Here is a 25,240-nt window from a genome sequence, read left to right on the forward strand (position 1 = left end):
TATTCAAATGGAGTTACCAATTGCAGCTGGTAAAAGTTGCTTTTTCTCCTCTTCAATTTATTGTGGGATGGGCGTTCATTGCAACAGATCCATACTTATTCAGTGTCTACATTTCAGAAGCTGAATTGGTGGATATTGTCAAAATGAGCTTTGGCAATTCCATGCAGGAGTGCACAAACTATAATTTTGCTGCACATTAATAACAACCTAGCAAAGAAGCCCAGATTCAAATGCCTTGCTCTCAGCTGGGGGCAGAAAGCTCGAGTGGAATATCTTGGCTGGTGACCTATAATGTTGGAAAAGCAGCCTGTACAGTCATTCAGGAGGAGTAGGCGGTATTCCGGGAAATGTATTCACAATCCTTCACTACGCTTTTTTTTTTTTTTGATAGTGTACCCTGAGACAATGAAAAAAAAAAGTGAATTACAGATAATAAAAATAGTACATCTCCAAAACAAATGGCAATGGCAACCCTTTTATTTCTTCAGGTGTCAGCTCTGTTCCCAGCCCCATCCCTACCCTGCCTGGGTTCTGCTGAACGAAGTGATTCTCCAGCAGCGCCCGGTGGGCAGCCAGCCTTGCACAGGGAGGACACTAGGGCTGCGCGGCCGGACTGGTGGTGTTGCTCACAGCCAAAGCCGAGCATCTCCAAGAGCTCTAGGCTGGGATTCTCGTGAGTGGGGTGAGGTGTTTTGCTGTGGGTTTTTCTCTGCAGAGTTGGTCTGAAGAGTGAGCAAAGAGGAAGGAAAGGGAAAGAGGCTCGCCAAGTGTCCCCAGGAGTCTAGGAGGCATCAAGAGCGGTACGCATGGGGCTGGGGCGCCTGGGCGGGCGGGAGCCTGCTGGCTGGGAGCAAGAGGCGGTGTGCAGGGGCCGGGGCAGCGCGCCAGTTTTCTCTGATTAATGATGCTCACGCTGCCTCGAGTGGCTCATGCGCTTTGTCTCCAGCCTTGGGGCCGCCTGAGAACGGCCGGGAATGGGGAGCGCAGGGCGCAGCAAGCAGGTGCCTGCACTCAGGCTTGGCCAGAGCCGGCCGCGGCTACCTCCCGGGTGCGGTGGATCAGGAACCCGGCGGCTGTGGGGCCACGTGCAACACGCGCGGTGCCCCTGCCCGGGCGGGGACCGGACGCACCCGCGGCTGCGGGGAGGAGCTGGGCGCCGCCCGGGAGCCGCGCCAGCCGCGTGGGAGGCACGGCCGGGCGGGGCAGGTGGCCCAAGCAGTCATTGGGGTGCGGGATCTGTGTCCATCGAGGCTGCTGAATCCAGTGGCACTGCAGAGGGACGGACAGGTGGAAGCAGCGGGACAGCCTGAGAGAGGGAGGACAGCCAGCAGAGAGAGGGAGCACTCAGGAAAGAGAGAGAGAGAGAGACAGAGAGAGAGCGCCAGCCAGCCCCGCGCGCTCCCTCTCTGCAGACTCCCAGTGACCAAGGGAAGTGAGGGGCCAGGGCAGAGTAGGAAAGATCTGCGGGAACCGACCGCGGGAAGACGGACCCCGCATTGCTTGGTGGACCGAGGGACCTAGAGGGGAGGACAGACCGACGCGAGGACTGACAGCCGGCTAGAGCGGCAGCTTGGAGAGCAGAGCACAGCAGAGCGAGGCACCCGCGCTGAGCGGCCAGACTGACCGGCAGACAGCCAGACACACAGAAGAGCAGATGGACAGAAACGCGGGCCCGGGCGAGGCACTCGCTCGCTAGCTCGCTTTCCATGGCCAGCGGGCAGAGGCGGCGCCGCAGCCTTGGAGCGCATCCTGAGTAACGGCCACCCGGGGCCGCAGCCAGCGCTGTCCCCTCAACGCTGGCTGCCACTGCTGCGCGCGGAACCCAGCCCGCACGCAGAACCCTCATTTTATTAGCAGTTAAATAAATCTACCAAGGAACAACAAAAAAGGCAAGCCAACACCGAGCCAAACCAATCCTTAAGAAACAATAATATTAATAAAACCCAAAAAACTAAATCAACCAAGGCACCGAGACGCTGGTGGTGTATCAACTGTTCTGTCCAGGTAATAAGACGTCCGACATGAGCATGGCACATCTTTTGTGGATTGTTTTTTCCTTCTGCCATAAGTCTGTGCTTTTCTTTTGAACTGTTTGTTTCTCGTGTGTGTTTCTTCATAGTGTGTGTAGAAAGCTGATGTTATCTGTGTACTGTGTTTTTATGTGTTGTGGAGGAATGGGTGGGCTTCCCTTCCCCCAAATCAGGCAGAAATGGAAAGCTGGAAGTAAATTGAAAAAGGGCAGTGCTTTTCATCACCTAAGTTAACAGTGATTTGTGTAGATTTCATGGTAGGAAGTTTGGAATGCTCTTATTTTTTTTTTTTTTGGAAAGAAAACTCTATTAGAAGGTAGAAAGTTATAATCAGTTTGTCCTGGCAGGACTGAGATCATGGGTCCCAAGAAGTTGGGTTGGTGGGGGGAGAGATTTTGTTTTATTTGTACTTGTTTGAAGTCTGTCTCATGACAATGTCCATTTGAAGGTCTTATGTCTCTGGTTGTAGATTTGTAAATATGGTAATAGAATTGAGTGGAACCAGACAGGTGTTTTTAAAAAGTTTCTGGGGAAGAACAATTGACTCAGTGTTTATGATACATAGAAATAAAGCTGGAGAGGGCATGTCAACTCCTCTAGTTCAGAACTTGATCACCTTGGAAGATACAGGATAAGGACACAGTTTAAGTTAAAAAGGAAAAACAGAGGGAAATGAAGCTTATAGGAATGAGAAGATGAGAGGTAAAGGTAGCGGGAATGCCTTTCTTGAGCATGTATCTAGAGTGTAGATAACCATTTGCTTTCAGATTTTTAAGTGTATTGATATGACACCAGCTTCTTCAAACAAGAGTAACATTCCCTGAAGTTAAAATGAATCTGTATAAAATTGTGCTCAAATGCAGAATAAATCAAAATGATTCTCACCCCTTCCTCACCTGCTTCAGGAATCAAAGCTGCTGTGATTGTTTTAAGTAAGTAGAGAAGTGGAGATGGCAGGAAATTGTTTTTTATTTGGTAAAAGTCAGAATGCCATTGATGCAGATTTTAAAAGAAGTGTGCCTAGTCCTTTGATCCACTATATTTGTGTTAGCACAGGGCTTGAATGTCTTAATAGGATTTTAGCTAATGTCATTTTCATGAAAAACAGTCATTTGGAAGCTGAGAGCTCTATCTGTGCTGTGTTTTATTTGAAGAGCAAATGATCTGCTGTCTGAATAGGAATGCTTCTGCCGCATCCTAACAAGGGGCTGTATGTGAGAGATCATGTGTGTTTAATATAGGTTTTCAAGGTATGCATTCCTTTACTTTTGATCCTGTATTTCCTTCGTCATCACATTATTTTACTTTTTAACATTTTAACTAACAGGATAATTTTTAATTTTCTAGAGAAAGAGTTTAGTTGTTTTCTTTGAGGGATGTACTTCCTGATCCCAGAAGAATAATTTATTACTGTCTTTGCTTTATCTATATTATTATGTTTTGATGTAAACGCAATTTTAAAGATGTTTAGACTACTGTGAATACATCTTAATTTATCCTTTCTGGGCTTGATTTATGTCATTTGAAAGATGAAATTAAGTGACTCTGGATGAATGCTTATTTAACAGAATACTTTGGCTGAGACATATTTAAAGAAACTTACACAGCTCCAGAAATTGACTTTCAGCTTGTTCAGTGACTTAATTTCACTCCATGCTAATTTCTCTTTTACCAAATTCAGCTCAGACCCAGACAGGTCTGTGTGTGCTGCTGGCTTCGCAAATTGCTGATCTCACAGTGAGTGACTTTTTCTCTCAGATCCCAATTGAGTATGGTTACCTTGAGAACTGTGGCATTAGCTCTGTGAGAGCATGCTCCGCTGGGGAGTTCTGTGCAGTCTATTTTTAATGCTATTTAATGAAGGAGCAAGCTCCTCACTCCGCAATAAAGGAAGCATGAGGAAAGACAGCAGTGCGTTGGTTATGAATACTGCAGAAGGATGTCTGGGAAGGTAAAGACTGGCTGCTGGTGTGGTGATTTGAAGTAGGTCCTAACATTGTATGAAGGAATCAACTGATTTTAGTGAGAGGATTATACACAAATAGTTTTATAAATGTTTCCAAACTCTTTTCACTAGTTCGTTCTTAGAAAGAAGACGAAATAATTTGAGTTCCTTAAAACTTGAAGGGCATACTAACTAAGGAGTTCCTGTATGCATACTATTTTTAATACAAACTGTAAGAATCTTGTATAGTGAGAAGTACAGAAATAATTTCAAATTCCTAAAACACTGTTTCAGCAGATGGTTTCGAGCTTATAAAATATCTGGGAATAAAATAAACAACATCTTAAAATACAATGATAACCTGAAGTTCTGCCTTGTAAATTGTTTCATTTTCTTTTATGAACTTGGAATCTTGGTCCAGAATTGTGGCAACTAAGTGAAACAGGAAGTTTTGTTTGAACTTAATAGGCTGTTTGAGTTGTTTTCACTCCTTAACTTTGAGAAAAACATCACAGATTGTCTTTCTAAGGCTAAATATTTAAAAAATATAGATCACAGAGGCAGTGTCGAGAACTTTGGGTTTGTTACAGAAAGAGGAGCGAAATATCTTAACATTGTCATGTGTAAGGTGCAAGAAGCCAGCTCTCTGCAACATTTTGCATATATACAGAACACCTGTCTTGAGGTAAAAAGTGAGACTGTTCAACCAGAAAAGTCTCCTTTGCTCATTTTCATATTAACAACATGCTGTAATCCAGTAACTTTTTTGTCTGTGTGAAGCTAATCAGACAAAAAGCTTAAGTAGTTTTTAAATTCATAAAACAGAATGTGAGCAGTTTATATTAAATGGAGAGGTAAGTAATATATTTATTAATGAAGCCGTTAGACCATACTAAGGTTGATCTGGATTTTTCCCATGTCCATGGGAAAATAAAATCCCTAAAATAAAATATTAAGGGAAATATGTTGTAAGGAGATCCTGTGATATTTTTTTGTTGTTGTTTGTCTTTTCAACTTGATACTTCTGTTAGAGCAAAATCACCCACACTGGCTATAGAATTTCCCTTAGTGGGCAGTCATTTGGATCCCAATGCTGATGCCTTTCTCAAGCCTTTCAAGTCAGTGAGCATTCTCATCTGAATTCAATGTGCATTTTGTGTTGGACAAGACAATGATAAGCTACCTGAACAGAGCGTGGACTGAGTCAGCCAGTGAAGGTACAATGTACAACAGAGCCAGATGTGAATATGATTGAGACTTAGACTTAGAATGAGGAGACAGTTTGAACGCTATAGGATCAGAAACTGCAAATTAACTGTTTGCATATTAGTCAGTTTAATGCGGATGTGGTTTGTGACAAGGTTAGGGAGGAACGTGGGGCTTAAAAGTGCTGTGGACACCAAAACCATCTCTTTAAAAGGTAAGTACTGGCATCATTCTAACTGGGACCACACGGTGGTAGCATGTTTAGAAATTTGTAAATCTGGTGGAATCACAAAAAGAATTGGCTTCCCTAAAAATTTATTGAATCACCTGGGAAGTTTGGGGGTATTTTAAGTCATTGATGATGCACTTATGAAATATGTACTTCCTCTCTTAAGAAAAAAAGACCTTTATTTTTTTAGGAAGTATATGATTCTAGATGTTCTACATTTCTCTGGACTTTGCTTTCTTGACTATTTCACTTTCATTTCATGTTAAACATTAAAAATGGGTTTTAAGCAGTGATATAAATAAGTGCTGAGGGACTGAAGGTAATAAAAGAATACTGGCAAGATGCATGTCCTGTGACTGGACCTGTTTTTCTCAAGATATATTTGCTTTTGAGTGTTAGTTCCTTTTAAGATGCTTTATGCCAAGTTCTAATAAATTGATTTTTTTCAGCACCTCACTCTTATAATTTAGCTTAATTTGGTTCATGTTAGATTAATATTGGCCCTAGATATCAAAGTATTTATTGTTTGTATTTGCATCACAGCCATTTCATTTCTATGAGGATTAGATATGAGCTAAGATATGAAGTATTTCAATTATATGCACACTAAGCTTGATGAAGAATCAAGTACTTGAAATACAGTATCAAATTCATTCCACAGTTTTTAATATTAGCAGCTTTGTTATCTTATGGTCTCAAAATCCTCTGTGGTCTAACAGTATTTTTCGTAGGGCATAAAATGTGCATGCTATATATTTTTGATGCCACTTTCTCTAAAATTATTGGGACATGTCTGTGCTTTGGGAAAAAGCTGTGCAGGCAACCCCAAAAGTGAATTAAAATAATTACATTGGAGCAAAGGAAGGGATATTGAAAAACAAAGGAGTTGGCTTGAATATACCAAACTCATCTGTACTTTCAGATTGAATCCTCAGCATCAATTATGATTCTCTTTTGTAGCTGCCAGCATAGACCTTAGCATTGCCAGGTGGAATGTTAACCACTGTCTGTGCACAATAGATCAAAAATTTTTTTTTAATTTCTCTATGCACTTTTCCAAAGAAAACCTCTCTGGCAGTTTTTATAACCCCCACTTGATACACATGATAATGCGGCAGGTTTATAAGATCTTTATGTTTTAGATTCAAAATTAGGATTAAATTGCAATTGTGACTTATCAAAATACTGAAAGATTAATCCAGAATCATCTCACTCAAGGCATATATTCATAATTATTCCTCAGTCATAAATTTATAGAACATTTAAAAGGTTACATTTGTTCCTCTTATTAGCAACAAGAAATCATTTCATTTCTCTTGGTGAAGTGGTCGACTTTTACAAACAGGCCTTATACTACATTCTCAAATTGTACGCTACTTCAAAATCATACAACAATTCTTAATCTAGAAATCCGCTGTGGACAACATATGAATATTAAAATGGAAGCACTTCTTTAAATATCAACGTTTTAAACTAAAACTAAATTGTACTTAGTATTTTTAGTTTAAAGGGAAGATTCAAGATCTTTTTCTACTACTGCAACAATCAGATCATTTTTTAATTTCAAAAATTTTGGCAAATTCTGTAGAGGTTTATTTGGCATAGCGTGGGTTATGTTTCCACACAGAATCACATAATATAATAGAGTCATTTTTCTGCAGCTTTTTTTCTGAGACCATTGAGCCTAACTGGCTTATCTACCTAGATCAGTTCAGGGTTTTCCCAGTTCCTTGTTTAGGGACATGGAAAAGAAAAACTCAGTGGCTCTACAACCAAATTTAGTGCTAGAATTCTTCACAAGGAAGAAAAGCATTCTTTTCCTCTGTATTGCTTCTTTATTATACTGTACTTGGAATAAGAGTCAGCTCATCTCTTGAAAAACAGAAACCAGAAGAATAGTTTTCAAATACTTAGCACATTTCCTTCTAATTGCCAAGATAACAGCACTGTTCAGAATATTCTAGTACAAAGACTTGTACATTAAAGAGAAAAAGAAGTTAATGAATGCTGATTTATTGTAAAACTAGTTGAAATTAAGAATCAAGGTAAGAAAGTGATGTAAAACATTTCAGTGTCTTTAAAGAACAAAATTGAACATTGGTTTTTTTAAAGTTTTATGGTTCTATAAATTGAACAAATTATCCTTTGACATGTAAATCAGATGGCCCAGGGATCATCCTCTTCTAATCTTTCAAGTCCTTTCAGGAGATCCCTTCATGATCACACTGATCTAGAAAGTCAAGTATTAATCAGCAGAAGGTGAAGGAGGTGTAGGTTAACTCACCGAAATTCAGAGACATTTAGAGTTGTTTAACTTTTATTTGCCCATAAACTCAATGGAAAAATAAAAAGCTATAAAATTGATTTTGTAGCTTTTTATATGTTCCTAAAACCACAAGATAAAATCCTCATATGAAGATACTATGCATTTATAGGAGACACTCTATTGATATTTTTTCTTAGCATTTTGTTTGTCAATATGGATGTACCTTTGGTGGAAATCCCAGGGTTGCTAGCATCTAATTTTTATTTACTCTTCAAAGAGTTGTAGACAGACAACAAGCAGATCCCCTGTGGTATGTGACAGAATGGAGACCTAGATCTGCAGTTTGCAAGGTTAGCTACTCATTGTTTCTCCACAAGAATTCTTTAAATGAGTGATATGAAACTTTTTGGTTGGAAATAGTACGCTTTATCTTCTTTATAAGAAAAGAAGGTAAAATAGTCAAATCCTGACTCCTTAAGACATTTTAACACATATTCATATTAAAATTGCTATCAAATTCTGCCAAATTAATGAATTATGAGATTTCTGCAGTTACATGTATGATCCGACTTCTTTTATCCAGCCTACGGGAATGGCCTTACATTACACCCTTTTACATTTTTATATTTTATTTATTTAGCTATGCTAGTGTTAGAAGAATTTTAGGAAGATATCCAACAGCTATTATTGAACTAACTTCTGAAACGTCACAGCAAACACCTTGCTAGTGTTGGTGACTTCATTTATTCATTCCTGTGCCACCATAATCTTGGTCTCACCACATTTCTTTTGTGAAGTTGAAATCTTTCTCGACTCTGAAATTTTCACACAATCGTTAACAGGCTTTGGAAAGATATAAGAATACAGTGTGTAATCATGGTTCTTACGCATACCACAGATAACTGTTTACACGTAGCATCGTTAACAACTGAATGCCTTAGTCTTCGGTTATCATTGCAATTATTTTCTTCACCCAGAACTGTGGATGATTTAAGTTTCAATGATTTTTTTTTTTAAATGAAGAGGTGGGTGAATATACATAGTTAATGTGAATTTCTCTATTGCAAAAATCTTATATATCTTCTAGGACAATGATGTAAATATCCCTCCAAAAGGGAATGATTTTATTCCACAAGCAATTGTAGAATCTGTGTTGTCAGATATGATATAGGAAATTCTAGACAGAAATGTTTTCAATTCAATGGAATTTTGGATTGAAATTCAGGTTAAAACTAATGTAGAGGTTGTGTGCCAAAGGTATTTTAGGAGCTTATCTAAGAAGAAGCTGAGTGGGATGAAGAAATGCTTTAACCAGGAAGTGTTGGGCCTCCATGAGATTCTGCAAGTCAGAGAACTATACAAAATTTACATTAAAATCCAAGGTTCAGAGAAATAAGGCAAATATTTGGTGTGTCCAAATCTCACTTCTCTGTGCCCTACCTCCCTCCATAAGTACGAAATTCATCACCTGAATTGATATTTGATTGTAGTGTCTGGCTTCTGCATCTAAATGAATAACTGATAGTGTGAGTAGAACTAAGAATCTAAAACCTCTCTTGCTTCATAGTATTATAGGTAAAATTGTGCAGTAACACCTCTCAATCTCCAATCTAACCAACCTACTTGGTTTAGGTGACTAGCAATTTAGTTAACTCCGAACTGCCTCAATATTCTCATTTATAATAAAGTAGGACTGAGATCTGCCTTGCAGGATCAAAGCATCTGACATATGAGTGAAAGAAACTCTTATCCTTTCATATAAAAACTTTAGAGGAAGATTTAATTTTATTATGTAAATGAGATAAAACTCCTTTGGAGGACAAAAAAAGTAACTTAGAGTATAGCTTTTATCCATTGATATCAAATACAATTTTTATTTGAGACAGGATCTTGCATTGTGGCTTATGTTGGCCTGGAACTCAAAATCCTCCTGCCTTGGCCTCCCAAGTGCTGGGGAATTACAGATATACTCCACCACACTTGGCCCCAGTAGAAATTTTGATGGTTAAAATTGGGGACTATAGTGACTCTTTGTGAGTCCTATAATATATGAAGGCTGAGATAGAGACTAATCTGAGAGGTGTTCCTTGTGTAAGGACCATCATGCCCAGTCAGGTCCTTCTCTTCTGTCTGTTGCTAAGAGAAGGAATGTCTAATTCAGAGTTGTCCAAACAGCATATAAGTATTATTTTTTTGAGGATATTTTATCTGTATAATTTCTTCCATCTGAAAAGGGTGGCTAAAATCCAAAATTTTGAAGCCATGAAGAAATAACCTTGAGTCCTGCCCTATGTGGTGGAAGCCAGTGAGCAGCCTTGGGTGTCATGGAAGATGACACCATATCTCTACACCAGGACAAAGCAGGTGGAGCTTTGGGATTGCTGAACAGCTCCCTGTCACTCTCACAGGAGATTTTGGCTCCCTGTGTGTGAGCACTGAGTGAGCTATTTGGACAGGGCAGCTGATTTGTCCTCTGATCCTAATGTTTCTGCAGATAATTTTGCTAAATGAGTCAGCACTGTGCCTGTGTGAATATAGCCAGAGGAGGGAAGAGACTGCTCTCATATCTGAGATTTACACACTTGCTTCCTCTATCAGGAAATGGAGAACCACAAGTAGTATTCAACACAGGAAAAGGAGAGCCATACACAGCAGTAAATGCATCAGATAATAGCATTTTATTTTCCATTGTAATTTGGATATCAGATATTCCTCTGGGTGATAACACAGTCAGAAAGTTATCCAGAGAAATTTGTCAACGTCTGAGAATTTCAGATTAACTGGATTTATACTCATCTTTCAGAAAGAAATTTCCCTCTAAAATTTTGTCTCTTGCAAAGAAAATTCTTCAGATCTCAGGTAAAGAACAGAAGTTCTATGGGAACAATAAGGTCCCTCCAACTTCAGTCTGCTTAAACTGAACACGTGTATCACTTTTCATCTGTGTGGAAGGTAGTTACCATCCATATCCATTCAATGTAGTTTGAGGAGACAGGATGAGGCAAAGGCAAGTACACATACAGTTTCTGAATCATTGGTACACAGAGCTAGAAACAGCTTATCTTTTGTGGACATGGCCCATGGAAAGACTAGCTGTGGTGAAGGAGCCCCAGCATGTGCCCAGCAACTAAAGAGGTGGGCAAGTAGGCAGCAAGGAATTAAAAGGCAGAGTGAGGGAGAAAAGGAGCAAAGAATGCTAGCAAATCAGGGGCTTCCAGACTCCCTTCCTGTCTTGAGTAGAACAGCTTTCCCTATGCCCTAGGATGGCAGCTCTTCTCTTTCTGCTACATGGGAAAGAATTTAGGATTAACTTGACTGAAATGGCAAACTATGTCATCCTCCCTGAACCACTGAGAACTGGATAAAGTTTTGCTCCTAATCTATAAAAGTAATCTTGTTGTGAAGGAAGGAATCCAGCTGAGTAAGAACGAAATGCTTTCATAACTTGCCTCCTACATTTTAAGAAATGCTAAGTGTAGTACCAACTTAATGTTCTTCTACTCACCCATCCACATCCTGAAGAAAGCAACTCTGGGGTGAAGAGGGGCACATCCTCTTTCTTATCTGAGACTTTAGGAACGTGTGGAGCACAGAGATTCTGATATATCTGGTCTTTTCATCAAGAAAGCCAGCAGAATATATTTGGGACCACACTGTATCGAGGAAAGGAATGTCCCCTCAAACCCTTCAAGCTGAATTGCGGGCTCAGTTGAGTTCTTGTGGGATAGTTATCAAGATTTGTCCTTATGTGTGATACCACATATCATTTATTCATTTAATCTCATTTCTCAAATGTTTATTGAGGTTATCCTGTGTTTTGGGTCTCACTAAATATTTTAGAAACCTTGCTGGATGGGATTTTTTGAACATTTGGCAAAGGTGGATACCTTTTAACTTTTGGTAATAATGAATTATGAACTGGGCATTTAGGGAAAATCCTAAATAATAGATGATTTCTTGGATACTAAAACAATACAAATTAATTTTGACAAATTAAAAAAATCTTTTTTGAATACAATAAAGTTAATTATGAAAATTAAGAGGGCTAATGCAATAAGTGTGGAAACATTTTTCTCAGTAAACAATCACAAAGAGTGAGCAGAGAAGGTGAATATGGGGGTGAAAGTTGTGCTGATGGTGATAAACCACAAACTGAAATTATTATGTGCCTGTCTAACAAGAGAGAGAGGATCAGCCAAAAAGTATGTGAGGTTAGGTGATCCATTTATGTGCTCAATTTTTTGATCTCATAAAATTATATATTTAACATATTGCTTACTAGGGCTGAAAGTAACAGTGATTAAGAACTGAAACAAGATGTCTGATATATATATATATATATATATATATATGTAGGTGTACATATATATTAGACTTTATTTAAAAGTAAAAATAGGTTTTTCTAAAGACAAGTAAGTCTTTAAGTTTGTTGTGAGTTTCTACATTTGTGGGTTTGAGAAAGGAAATTGGATAATTGTTACAAAAAAATTCTTAAAGTCCTTAATAGATTAAAACATATTGTCTGTGATTGAATGGACATGGAATTGGGTGTACATGGTTCTGTATGGAATCCACAGAGGAGTGAAAGTTCTGATGTGTAGGTCACCTGAAGAAAGACTAAGAGGAAAAAGGTACAATTTTTTCCATTGGCAGAGTGAAAAGGTTTGGATATCCAAAAGCAGAGACATATGTGAATTCATCACCCCGATCTGGTTTGTATCCACATACTTTGCTCTGAAATATGGTACTGAGAACAGTTCTACTTTGAGAAGTTACCTGCAAAACAACCACCAACACCAGATAATTTCTAAGACCTCTCCTCCAGTTTATAATTCTATGATTCAATGACATTTTTTATGTAACAGTCATGGATCCTTTCTTATTGTACTGTTTGTGAATATTTATTATGCTTTTTACTTTAGCCTTGAAAATAACTGAGAATGCCATAAAATAAGAGTAACACATTTACATGCTTTTATCAGGAATAGTTTAGAAAAGAGAATAGGCGGTCCCAGACCTGAGATCAGATCCAACCCTGCAACTGTGTTCTATACTTCAGGTGCTTCATTTCCAAAATGGGATTGCTCTAAGAATTAAATATAAAGTGTTTATCCCAGTGCTCAGCATTAATTACTTTGTACTGGTACTCATATTTTTAGCTTATTTTGCTTTGATTCTATCAGCCTCACATCAGTAAAGCAGCCTTTAAGTCCCTTTCAGAGGTTAATTTTGTGAGATGGTTGTTATCCTGGGTATTTTGGTCATGCATAACTAGAGCCCATTCTCAGCACAGACATACTACACATGACAAACATTTAACATGCCAGTGGTTCAGGAAGAAAGTCCTCTGTGAGCACCTAGAGTCCAAACCATCTTTCTAGCAGATGCTCCTGGCATAGATAACAGAACTTGACCTTTTTTAAACCACATGGGCAATAGGGGCTTGAAAAAGAGATTTGGATGTGGATGATTCAGAATTCCCTGTATACACAAAATTCCATGCAGTATTTCCTTATCTACCAACGTGATATATTAGGAGTGAGATTGTCACTCCTTCCTATTAAACTAGACATAATAGTAGAGAGACTTCAGTCCTGGTACCCTTCCAGGAGCAATTTAGGAATCTTATCTAAGAACCAGAAATGATTTCAAATAACATGAAGTAGACTTGCTCACATTGGAGAGAAAACCAAGGGCTGTATCCAGCAGCAAGTCATTTGTATAATCAGAGATTTGCCCAACAGAATCTAGCAAGAGAAGAGAGCTCTAAAATCAATTTTTCTGAAATCACTAGAAAACATTACCTCATTGTTTTGACCTAGCTGTGAAAATAGATGGTTTGATGTTTCAAGAAAAGATGAGACGATATCACTGTTTTCATTGTTTATTGATTAGATCCTTGGGCCTAAACAAAGATCATAGGATTGTCTCTGTTAGGCAAGGATTTGGAGTATTGAGACAGACCCAGATCTGCAAACTTGAAGAGGCTGATAGGTTTACTTCAAGTTCTGGTGAATTTCTCTAACTTATAGAATTGACAAAGTCAGCATTTAGGTATTCTTAATGAGGTCCATCAATAAATAGTAAGGAAGATCTAAATAAAAGAATGTGATGTTTTTCTGCACTTGTTAGGGGAGCTACCTGGAGCCATTTGTGGTGGAAATCTATACTTATTTCTGTATTGATTAGGTCATTAGTGCCATCTATTCTGCTCTGTGGGAATTACTTCACTTGGCTTGCTTCTTCTGTACTCTGAATTACCTCACTTCTGCAGGCAAAATTGCTTATCAATACAGAGACCCCAAATTTCCATAGACCTAAAAGGGACAGTGATAAGCAAAACCCAGCATTTTTCCTGTTGATTCGGAATTAACCTTTGGATCATTTGTGATCAAAACCTACTTATGGAATTGTTATTTTGAAGAAATCATTTGCTTACTTGTTTTGCCCTGTACACCTTAGCTGATATGTACTAACCTCTTCCCATGTGAAAGGGACTTTGTACATATCTGTGGTGTCCTAACTGCTCTGCCTTTTGATTGTGGTCACAGCAATGCCAATATCTCACAGCATATTTGTCTGAGGGAAGAAGAAAAAATATATGTTTCATCCATTAAATTCTTTTCTTTGTAATACAAGTTATCCTCTACTATATGATTGCTATTAAAAAAACACACACACACAGTAGAATTAGATGATCTAATCTGGAGATCGGGAATTGATAACCAAAGGAAGAGAAGGTGATGTAGTGAGACTGTGTCAGAGAAGGAAGACAATGGAAATTAACTTTTGAAAGTGGTACAAAGTGGGTGGGAAGTTGTCTATGCATCACAGATCTCTACTGCGGCTGTCGTTTTTGGCGTAGGTGCTGCCATGTGTTCTTAGTTCCTGATTTTACCAGCCCTTCTAGCACACTTTCCCCTGATGTCATAGGAAGAGGACAGGTCAAAGTTGAGGTGATCTAAGTGAATTCCTCCTCTGCCTGTCTCCCACCTGGCCAAGTTATCCATTGTGAACTTAAGATTCCTTTTATGTGTTCTCACATGCAAAGTACTTGCCACATAATAGAAAGACTACCTCAGTCCTGCTTTCTCTACATGGACTTATTATTGATTAAATGGGCTGAGAGTGGAATTCAGTTATAGAGCTTTTGCCTAACATGTATAAGGCCCTTGGGTTTGGTGTAAACCCCAGAGCCACTAAAAAAGAGGAGAAAAAACACAGAAACGTGGAAATACATGTAATGAAATTATTTATCAATATTTGTTTTGAAATGTTATACAGTTATAGTTTGAGTTACATGTATTTTATCTGCTCATGAGTAGTAACTGACAAAGAAAAATGAAGTGAAGAGTGTTGAGATTCTGTTCTTTTATAAGGGGTTAACAATATATATTACATAATTATGTATAAATTTAGGAAGAAAAGTCTCTAATGCCTGTAAATCTATGTCTGTGCTCACTGCCCAGTTTAATGTGAAGCAGTGATGTTTATTTTAGGGACCTAATGTTTCCCATTTTAAGACAGATAGATGCCTAGGGATAAGTTATTATGGGAAAGGAAATTTTCAAAAAAATATTTTGACCAAAAATTGAAAAATAGTTTTGGAGATGCATATTAACTAAGGAATGAGGTTCAAAGAAAAAATGCCATGCCTGTTTTTTCATTGTTGTTTTCCAATGGAATCACAAAGTTTGGGCTTTCCAGTCCCGGTCTCGGTCTTAAGGTACCATTTTTGGATTCTTTGTAACTAAGGCATGTTATTTAGCTCTTCAGATGTGCCTTCTAAGCTATTCCTCTGTCTAGGTGGTGAAAGTGGCAAATGTGTGTATATGACCTGTTGTCTGTCCCGGGGGAAGAATTAATATCAGATAGACAAGCTTGTTGTCAGCCCAGTGCCCACACATACTATTCATGCATTTCACTTATATTGAGGATGAAATTATCCATGTTAACTGATCTCTTTCTCTTGACATTATCTTCCAGAAAACTTAAATTAGAATTAGCCTGTATAACCTTCCATCAAAGAATGTTCGTCCTCAATTTGTTTTCTACCAAGTAAACCCTGAACACCTGGAGTGCACACGCTGGTTCTGAGCCGAGCTTCCTGTGTGTTGCCAGAGGCTAACGGTTGTACTTGGCAGATGTGCAAGGTCAAAGTGGTCTTTTTATCCTTCCTCCCACAGGAGTCATCTCTCAGACGGAGGAAGTGGTGAGGTTAACAGAAGCTTCAACACTACCCTGAATTAAAGTAGGTACGATGGACCTGTTTATTAAGTATTTGTCAAAGGTAGTGGCTTTGTTAAAATATTTGGACAGAGAAATTTAGAAATGATGCTTAGTTTTTACTAATTAGAAATAAATCTTCTTTCATGATATGAAACAAAGTAGCAACCAAAAAAACCCTTGTTTTGCCACTTTGCTAAATTGAAGAAATGGAAAATTGTAGAAATATTGTTTATGGGTAAATAGACTTATTTAATAGCAATATATTTTTGTAATGTCCAGAAAATACATGCTTCAAATTTCTTTACCTAATTCATCATATGCATTAGATAGCTTTACTTGATCTAGATTTAATTTTATTGTTAAGAAACAGTCTTTTTTTGATACAGGTTCTAGCTTTGTAGCCCAGGCTGGCCTCAAATTCATGATCTTAATGCCAACTGGGATTATAGGTATGTACCACGATGTCTAGCTTATAAGTCTACTTTCTTGTTTGTTTATTTGTTTCAGTGCTGAGGATCAAATCCAGAGCTTTACACATATGCTCTACCACTGAGAAATTTAGAGACAATGCTTAATTTTCACTAATTAGATATTAAATCTACCACTGAGCTATATCCCTAGAGAAATTCTTTCTAAAGAGAGAACAGAAAAACAGAAATTATGCATACTCATTGGTATGTTAACATATATGTGTATATATGTCAATATGCAAATTGTATATAAACTAATAAATATAAAATAACTTGCATGTTATATGTACATATATAAATTTGAGATTTCTTTATATTATAAAAGATTAATTTCCATCATGAGATCAATGACAGGTACTAAGTTACTTGGTCTTCTATTTCCTTTTCTTGCTGAATTAATTTATTTCACTATGAAAGGACAATATCTCATTAAGAATAGGATTACAGAACAGGATCAATGAAGAGAGAATACTTGCATATATCCCTGGTCTCAACCCATCAGCCCCAGTAACATTTTACCAAGATAGAAGTAGAGGGTAAGACAGTGGATTCATTGTTCAAATACAGACACCAGGATTACTGTACATTGAGGTTTCAATTCTGTATCTCTGTCCCAGTGACCAAAATGAGCTGTATTGACTATCTTATAATGCCCACTGGTGATCCAGACCCATATTTAACCGTAAATGAGCCATCCTAGTAAGTGGGACTTATCACAGAAGGAAATAAAGATTCCAGGAGGAATCTCAGACTGTGGTCCTCTTTGTTCTTTGTTACAGAGAGGATTCACTCTTAATGCAGTAGTTCTTACAATTGCACGTTTCTTAAAGTACAGACTTTTGTGACTCGGTAGAACTGGGGTGGGTCTCAAGTGTATGCATTTCTAACACATTCCTAAGTGATGTTGATGGTAGTGGTCCATGAGCCAACAATCTGATGGTGACTGAAAATAAACACAAATTTTCCTGTCAGAATGCAGAATTTGCATAATTGTTTTATAATAAAATATTAAAGGATCATCATAAAATTTCAAAACACCCAACTTCAAAATAAATTTTAAATTTACTTTTATTTAAAATTATGCTGAAAGCATAGCAACCTAAAAGGAGGTAAGGATTTACAGATTCACTGGACAGAAAGCATTAGGAGCTTGTTTCAAAAGATTATAGGAAAATGCAAATTTTCCCCTGAGCTTCTATATTCCAGAGTGGACTTCTAAAATCTATGGAGGTAGAATAACAATCCTTAATCCACACAATTGCTTATTCTAAAAGTCAAGAAAAAAAATTAAAAAGTTAGTGAGCACCTCATGGTGCTCGCTTGTACTCCTCACACTCAGGAGGTAGAGGCAGGAGGATTACAAGTTTGAGCCCAGCCTGGACTATACAGGAAGACCCTGTCTCAAAAATAAATAAATAAATAAATAAATAAATACTGCTGAGTGTTAGAGTTTAAAATTGTAAACAGAAAAATGTATAAATAAAGACTCATAACAGCTTTATGTATACTTGGTGATCCAAATATCCTTCAAGCTGTGAGGTGTCCAGGACATGAGATATTGCTCAGCAATTAAAAGGACCAAGTTACTAACACACACAGCAGCTTGGGTGGTGTTCAAGAACATTCTGTTAAGTGAAAACAGGCAATCCAAAAAATTGGAGTGAATGATTCCCCTTACATAATATCGCCAGATGATAAAACTCTAGTAACAAAGAACAGTTCATGTTTGCCAAGAGAAATGACAAGGGGAGGCTTTGACTGTAAAGTGATGGCACTGATATATGGCTTGATTATTGTCATGGTTGTACAAATTTATACTTGAATTCAAGTTCATGAGATTGTACAGCCACTAAAGAAGTCAGATTTACTATGTGATGATTTGTAAGTTTAAAAAACATCAGACTGAGCACCAGTCGCTCACACCTGTAATCCTAGTTCCTTGGGAGGTGGGAGGCTGAGGGTGGGAGGCTTATGGTTTGAAGCCAACCCAGGCAGAAACTTCAAGAGATCCCATCTCAATCAATAACTGGACAGAGTGTTGTGCACCTGTTATCCCAAGCTATTCAGGAGGCTGAGATTGAGAGGATCACAGTTCCAAGCCAGCCTGGGCAAGAAACTGTTGTGAGACCCCCTTCTCAACAAAAAGAAAAAAAAAATCTGAGCTTGGTGGCCTATGCCTGTCATCCTAGTGACAACAAGAAACATAAAACAGAATCACAGGCTCAACTGACCTTGGCAAAAAGGGAAACGGTCTTCAAAATCACCAGACCCAAAAGGGCTCAGGTGTGGTTCAATTGATGGAGCACCTGGCTAGCAAGTGCGAAGCCCTGTGTTCAAACTCCATAACAACAACAAAAACAATCAGAATTAAGTTATCTTTTAGTTATACCATGTAACTGGTCTGACACAATTGTGTGAGATAAAATGTCAGTTCATAGAAATAGATGAAATGCTTTATTTCAAGCAAAAGACAAAGAACGATGCCTTGTATGAGCCTGCCTAGGCAAACTGGAAAACCTTTCCTGTCATAGTCCTAAGCTGTCATTCCTGGCACCTTGTCCCTATTTCCTTGTTCATTGTTTTTCTTAGGATTCTTCTCTGTAATTTTTGTAGCTTCCAAAATGACTTTCAGGGGCAGGTTTGTTCTTCTATTTAGATTAACTGTGACAGACTGACAGCCTGGAATTATTGTCCAGATTCCATGCTCTTTCATGTGTGAGCTCCAGGAATTGCCATCCCCCTCAGCTTGACCAGCCTAGCAATGGCTGCCTTCAGAAGGAAGCCATAGTGTACTATCCCAAAGTAGCTGTAAGTTTTAAAGATATGAGGCCTCTAGAAGTGTCTGGGAAGTCTGGTTTCCAGAGGTGTTAGCAATTCAGTTGTAGTCAAAGCTCTGATTAGGTACTATCAATAAAGTCTGCCTAGTAGATAGACATATGTGTCTTTCTCTGTGAAATACACATATAATGCTAACCAGGTATAAAGTACTCTCTGAGTGCACTGTGTATTAGTGTGCCTAACCCTCTCAATTGTCTGAGTTAGGAACTCTTATTGTTCCCATTTTCAGGTGAAGAAACAGAAGTATAAAGGCAGTAACTGCTCTGTTAGAGGACAGAATGTCAAACATGAGATTCTAAACAATAAACTACAACATGGCACCTACTCTTTTTTTGTTGCTGTTGCTTGTTTGTTTTGCTTTTGTCAGCATTTTCTCCTATCACGACAGACCTTTATCTTTGTTAATGCTGCATTTGAGTTTACACATGGCCCACCAGCCGTGAGGTCATTCACAAACTCTTGTCCAGAGCTGACCTTGTTACACCATCGGGCAGTGCATTCAGGTTCTAGTGCTTGAGCCCAGGGACATAGGGTGCCTTTATTCTAGGTGGATCTGCACATGAGGGTGCATGTGGGCAGAGCTGCAGCCATTAATGGATGGAGAGAAATGCCTGGTGACACTGATGCTCCATACTGTTCTTGAGAGGTACACATGTGGGCAGAATCCAACATGTGGCATTTCTGTCCTCTGGGCACTCTCATCTTGCAAAACCAGGAAGCTGCTTTCTTGTCAGCCAATCCTGAGTGCTCCCTGGTTGAGTAGGTAGCCTGTTCCAGTGGACTGTTGCGCAAGAACCTACCACCGACCTGGTGAGTCAATTTCTCCAAAACCACCATGGGCGAGCAGCGGCTGGGCTGAGGCCTAGGGAGAAGCATCCACCTTCTCATTCTTTCTCTGATTCATCTTGTGGAACAGGGGAGAATAAGTATGGTCCAATCTTAGTTTCAAGGCAAACCAGCACCATCTCTTGTTGGACTCTGGCCAATGTCCTGTGGGAATTGTTTTGTTTTGTTTTTTAGAGATAGTCTCAGTCAACTTTGTCCTAAAAGGCAGTTCTAGGCTGAGGTCACACAACTCTAGGCCTCAAAGTCATCTTCAATTCTGAGTCCTAGCATGGTGGTCAGGATTCCAGGAGCCTTAGACACAGTCCTTTCCTGGAGGGGCTTGGACCGTAGGTGTTGCCTTCATTTTACAGTAACATGGGCTTTTGCACCTTTATTGCTTCATAGTACTAAAATGGCTGTGAAATCACATTTTTGTATCTCAGGGGATGTCTGAGGTGGTGTCCCTGATGAAAAATAATTGCACCTCTCTGGCTAAGGGTAGAAGAAATGATAGTCTTTTGTGATAAAAGATGCGGCTATTATGCAGTTTGGCATCTTTCTAGTAGATAACCATGACTGAAGTGTGAGGTTGCATTTGCATCTCAGTGAACGTATTCCAGGTGCATAAATGGAAAGCACTGGACAGAGCATGGCTTTTCAGACCTCTGTGTGAATAATTTCAATGCCATTGGCCTGAAGCAGGGATTTATCTTCCCTGAGCCTCAGTTTTCTTTCTTTTGTTCCTTCTTCCCTCCTTTTCTTCCTTGGTTCCTTCTTTAATACATACGAATAAGTGGTTTTAAGGATTAAAAACACTATGTGTAAAAAAGTTCCTTTGGCATTTGGAACAATAAGATATATATGAAAACATGATAGCTATTATTTTTATAGTATGGATTAATGTTTTTGTGTTTAAGTTGAATTAAATCTGTGTAGCTCTGGGAACTTTTAATTATCATTATCTGGATATTAACTTTGTGATTCATTTTGAACAAGTGATACACAGTATCATTTTTTCCCTTAGCTGCAAAGAATGTCCCCAAGTTTCTTCTCGTGGTGACACCAGTAACTTTTGTGAGGAAGAAAACTGACTTAGTTATGAATTTAATTCCATTACTATCATGGAGGTCAACATATATATTAAGCATTTGATGCTTTAAGTAGTTGCCTTTTAGACAGGGTCTTGTCTGAACTAACCCCTCTTAAGCCCCAGGCTCTGGCAAGTGTGTCTGCACTTGTGCTGCGGTGAATGTCAGGAGCCAGTGCACAAATGTCAATCACAATGTGTGTGCATGCGTGTGTGTGTGTGTGTGTGTGTGTGTGTGTGTGTGTGGTGAGAGCTCCAGCCAGTCTTCTGCAGCTGGGAAGCACAATTAGCAGCTTCATGAATTAGGGTCTTGTTTACACTGTTGTCCAAGATAATAATTTGTTTGTTTTAACTAAGATGCTCTATCTTCATCAGAGGCATCAATCCTCATATTTAAGTTATAAGGTCTTTGGATCTCACAATAATGTTTGGATTTCACAGAAGAAGCAAGCCACAGTCTATGTTTTCTCTTGCTGACTTTGGTAATCAAAGCATGAGTTATGTATATTCCTTTTTTTTCTTCAGACAGATGTGAACATATGCTGTGATATATTTGAGCAACTTTTTTTGGACACAGACTCATTTTAAGAAATATTATTCATATGAAATTCCAGTACACATACATGCATGCATGTGAACACACACTTATCTTCCAAGTATTTGCACATACATATGTGAAATAAAACTTTACAAAACAAGCCATATACAATCTTATAATGGGTACTATACTCTAAGTTTTATTTATTCTGTCTAGTCAGTTTCATTCTTCTATAATCACACCAGTCCATTCTGTGTTCTATTTATTTCATTAAAAAATGTAAGTTAAAACCAATTACTTGACTTCATGGCATACTAGCAGGTCCCATCTAAAGTTCGACCCCAGTTGTCTTCATATAAATTTATTTATGGTTCTATATTGTCTCCTGCTGTTTGTGTAAAGGGGCACATCTGATATTGCTGTTTCTTTTTGATCGTCAGCTATGTGTGAACTTAATACACTGATCAAAATATATTCTTTCTACTGAGTAAATGCCAGTAAGCACTCTGAAGAAGAGTTACATCTAGTTATTGAATTAATACTTATTATAGGGATAGATAAATTATTTTAGAAATTGTGGGTCTAGGTCATTAATTGAACCATATTTACTTGTCCCAGAAAAGGATTTCTTGCATAAGGTAGTCTGTCTGTGTATACCTAAATGGTGTTTCCTGATATGCTGACAACCCCCCGCATAGAGGCTCAGGGCATTTTATGTCTTTAAAATCCACTTTAGAATATTATGGCACAAATATAAATAGTTAATAATGTAAAAAATTAACACACTTTTCCTAGTCTAGATGACTGTAAGTCATTCATGGAAGAAATTTAATTTTTAGAAATATTTCTGAATCTCTGATTTTGTTGCAGACACTTTGGAGGGTCCTTGGCCTCTGGAGATAAGCAAAGACATAGTTCCTATCCTTGGGGAGCTGACAGCCTGCCTCTCAGATAATTCTAAGCCCTGTGGTCCATACTGACATGGAGAAGTGAGCCTTGTCAGGAGCATCAAAGTGAACACAGAGGAGCAGTTTAGGGAATTTGTTAGAGAAGTGACTCCTGAATCATCTAGGTGTGTGTGTATGGGGGGTGGTTAACAGAGGTTTAAGACAGTGATCTGCCCCCTGCTGAAGGTGAATTTCTTACCAAAGGAAGAAACCTCTGGAGAGTGGATGTGACTGGGGACAAAGACTTCCTGCTTTATACCCAAAGCACTGTCCTGCTTAGGAGCAACTCAGGACTCATTTGAACGTGTACACAATGACGCCAGCATGTGTAAAGACTCACGTAAGTTCTTGTAATAAAAACATCAGAGAGCTATTTTGTGACAAGTGTCACAGGTGTGCATTGCACCATCTGCTGGCATAGGAGAGCATGAAACTCAGTGCCAAGGGCCAAGCAATGTTCTAGTCGTAACAGGCCTTCCTGGCATCCCGCACAGGGACTTTCAGGTTAAGGACCTTGACTATTTTCCTTTTTGACTGAGAGCAATACAAGTAGTCCTTTAATAAGTAATCATAAGATATCAGTGCTAAATTACTGAAGATTCTTTGAAACATTGGGACTTGAATGTTTGTTTCCACTTCCTCTCAGGGGATACAGGAGGCTAGTCTAGTCACTCCAGAGAGCAAGATGGCATCTGTAAACAGTTGGCCTGGTCACCAGAGAACAGCCTGTTCTCCTGCATCTCTTTTTTTGCCCTTGGTTTCAGCTTTTGACCCTGTAGATGTGAGCAGTCTGAACTTGACTCTGCCCACTCTCCCCACATATTTATCTTAAGTGTGCACCCCAATTTGAACCCACTCCCTTAATCCATCTTTGATATTGGACGTGGCCTGTGCCCTGTCCCACAGGGAAGCTGTCCCATCCCTGGAGAAAGGTCTGTGGAAGGACACACATACTTGGACTCAGAACGGAAGGATGGCTGCTGCTAAGTCTTAATGACAGGTTAAGATAAAGACTAACGTCATTCTCAAAGTTCCCTTCCTAAGATGACTCCAAAGGAGAATTACTGACCCTTGACTAAGAATTTTGAGAGCTGTTTCTGTTCTTACTACTCTCTTCACATTATTGAATGAAGGAGAGTTTCTTTTTCTTTTAATTTCTAATTAGTCCAATCTACCCATTTTCCTTGAAAAAAATTAGTGAACCACTTGTGAAACTTCAGCACCCCATGTGAATCAGCAAAGAGAAATGGCAAATAATGGGACATAAGTAGGGAAAAAGATAGAATGACTCCAAGTCCTTAACAGTGAAGTTCATGGAGGAAGGCGATCTGTCAGTTGCATTATGGTTATTTAGGCTGCTGCTTTGTTAGACCTTTGAAGTTGTGTGCTTGCTTTACCTGAGGTATTGAAACTTGAAAATTCATATAACAGAGGAATAAGAACAGGTATTAATTTCTTATGAACAGCTACAAATTCAAAAATCAACAGCATTCAATTCTAATTGACCTTTTTATCCCCTGGCTCTTCCACAAAAGAGTATTTTCGGTAGCCAACAATAAATGCATAGTTCTCAGGAGAAAAAGAGGCACAATTTGTGCCTTTTAACTTGTGTGACCTTGGGCAAGATTCTTGGCCTCCCTCTTTCTATTCTTCCATGTGTATACTGAAAACAACAAATGACTGTTAAAGGTTGTGAGGTACTAAATGAATCAATTCGTGTGAGTTGATTAATATTACATAGATATTCACTAATATGCTATCATAATATCTTGAATCCCTACTGTGTAACACACATAATGTTAACTGCTGGTGGTTTTAAAACTAAATTAGAGATGTAATTTCTTGAAATGCCTGCACATAGCCATACTTAAATTTGGTGTCAGAGGATTATGTATCACTATAGTGGCCTTTGAGAATTAAAGGTTAAAAAAGAAAAAGAACATAATCACATCGATGATAATCACGACTTAGAGGAAAAATCATGGCTTTGTTTTTTTTTTTTCTTTTTTTTTTTGACTTTTTGTTTGTTTGTTTGTTGAGACAAGGTCTCACTATTGTTATATTTGCCCAGGATGGCCTTGAACTCTTGATCCTCCTGCCTCAGACTTCTGAGTGCTGGGATTACAGATGTGGGCCACTGTTTTGTTTGTTTGTTTTGTTTTTTTAAGAATTAAACTATGAGTCCCCCCGTATAATGAATATATCCTAATAAAAATTTATAATAAAAATAAAGAATTAACTATATAGTCACAGAAGAACTTATAGCTTGAAGTACTGATTGGCAGATAGTGTATACCACCTGCACATTTTGACACCTTTATAAATATTGCAAGATTTGGAGCAGTGACAAAATGTCAAGGGTTAAAAAGATGATCCAGAGCAAATGACAGCAGTAATTCTTAATTAACTTCACTTGATTTTATTATCACCTCAAAGAGCTTTCAACATTTGAGGGGGGATTCCTGAGGTGTTGCGGGTAGGGTTCTAGGAAGCAGGTTCTGAGATGGAGTTTAGCATACAGGGTGTTTATTAAGGTGATTTTTGGAGACCACCACAGTGGAGGGGCCTAGAGGGGAGCAGGATTAAGTAGAGGGAGAAGGTGATCTGCAATTCAGGCCATGTGAGGAGAG

At 38.6% G+C, this 25,240-nt stretch overlaps 1 protein-coding gene across 12 annotated transcripts in view; it reads left to right on the forward strand.

Moving 5' to 3' along the window:
• Nucleotides 1-537: 537 nt before the first annotated feature.
• The window catches only part of Arpp21 (cAMP regulated phosphoprotein 21), a 148,373-nt gene continuing 123,670 nt past the window's right edge, over nucleotides 538-25,240 (forward strand). Inside the window, exons 1-2 of one of the 12 annotated variants that reach the window (XM_074074126.1) lie at nucleotides 538-800; nucleotides 15,863-15,931. The gene's annotated coding sequence lies outside the window, so the exon portion shown is untranslated. Of the gene's footprint in view, nucleotides 801-1,181; nucleotides 2,005-3,008; nucleotides 3,982-4,048; nucleotides 5,396-15,862; nucleotides 15,932-21,544; nucleotides 22,951-25,240 lie in introns of those variants that run through there. The other 11 variants (XM_074074128.1, XM_020163721.2, XM_020163722.2 and 8 more) reach the window with 11 other exon arrangements.

The sequence above is a fragment of the Castor canadensis genome, chromosome 5 (assembly GCF_047511655.1).
Source record: "Castor canadensis chromosome 5, mCasCan1.hap1v2, whole genome shotgun sequence".
Classification (NCBI taxonomy): domain Eukaryota; kingdom Metazoa; phylum Chordata; class Mammalia; order Rodentia; family Castoridae; genus Castor; species Castor canadensis.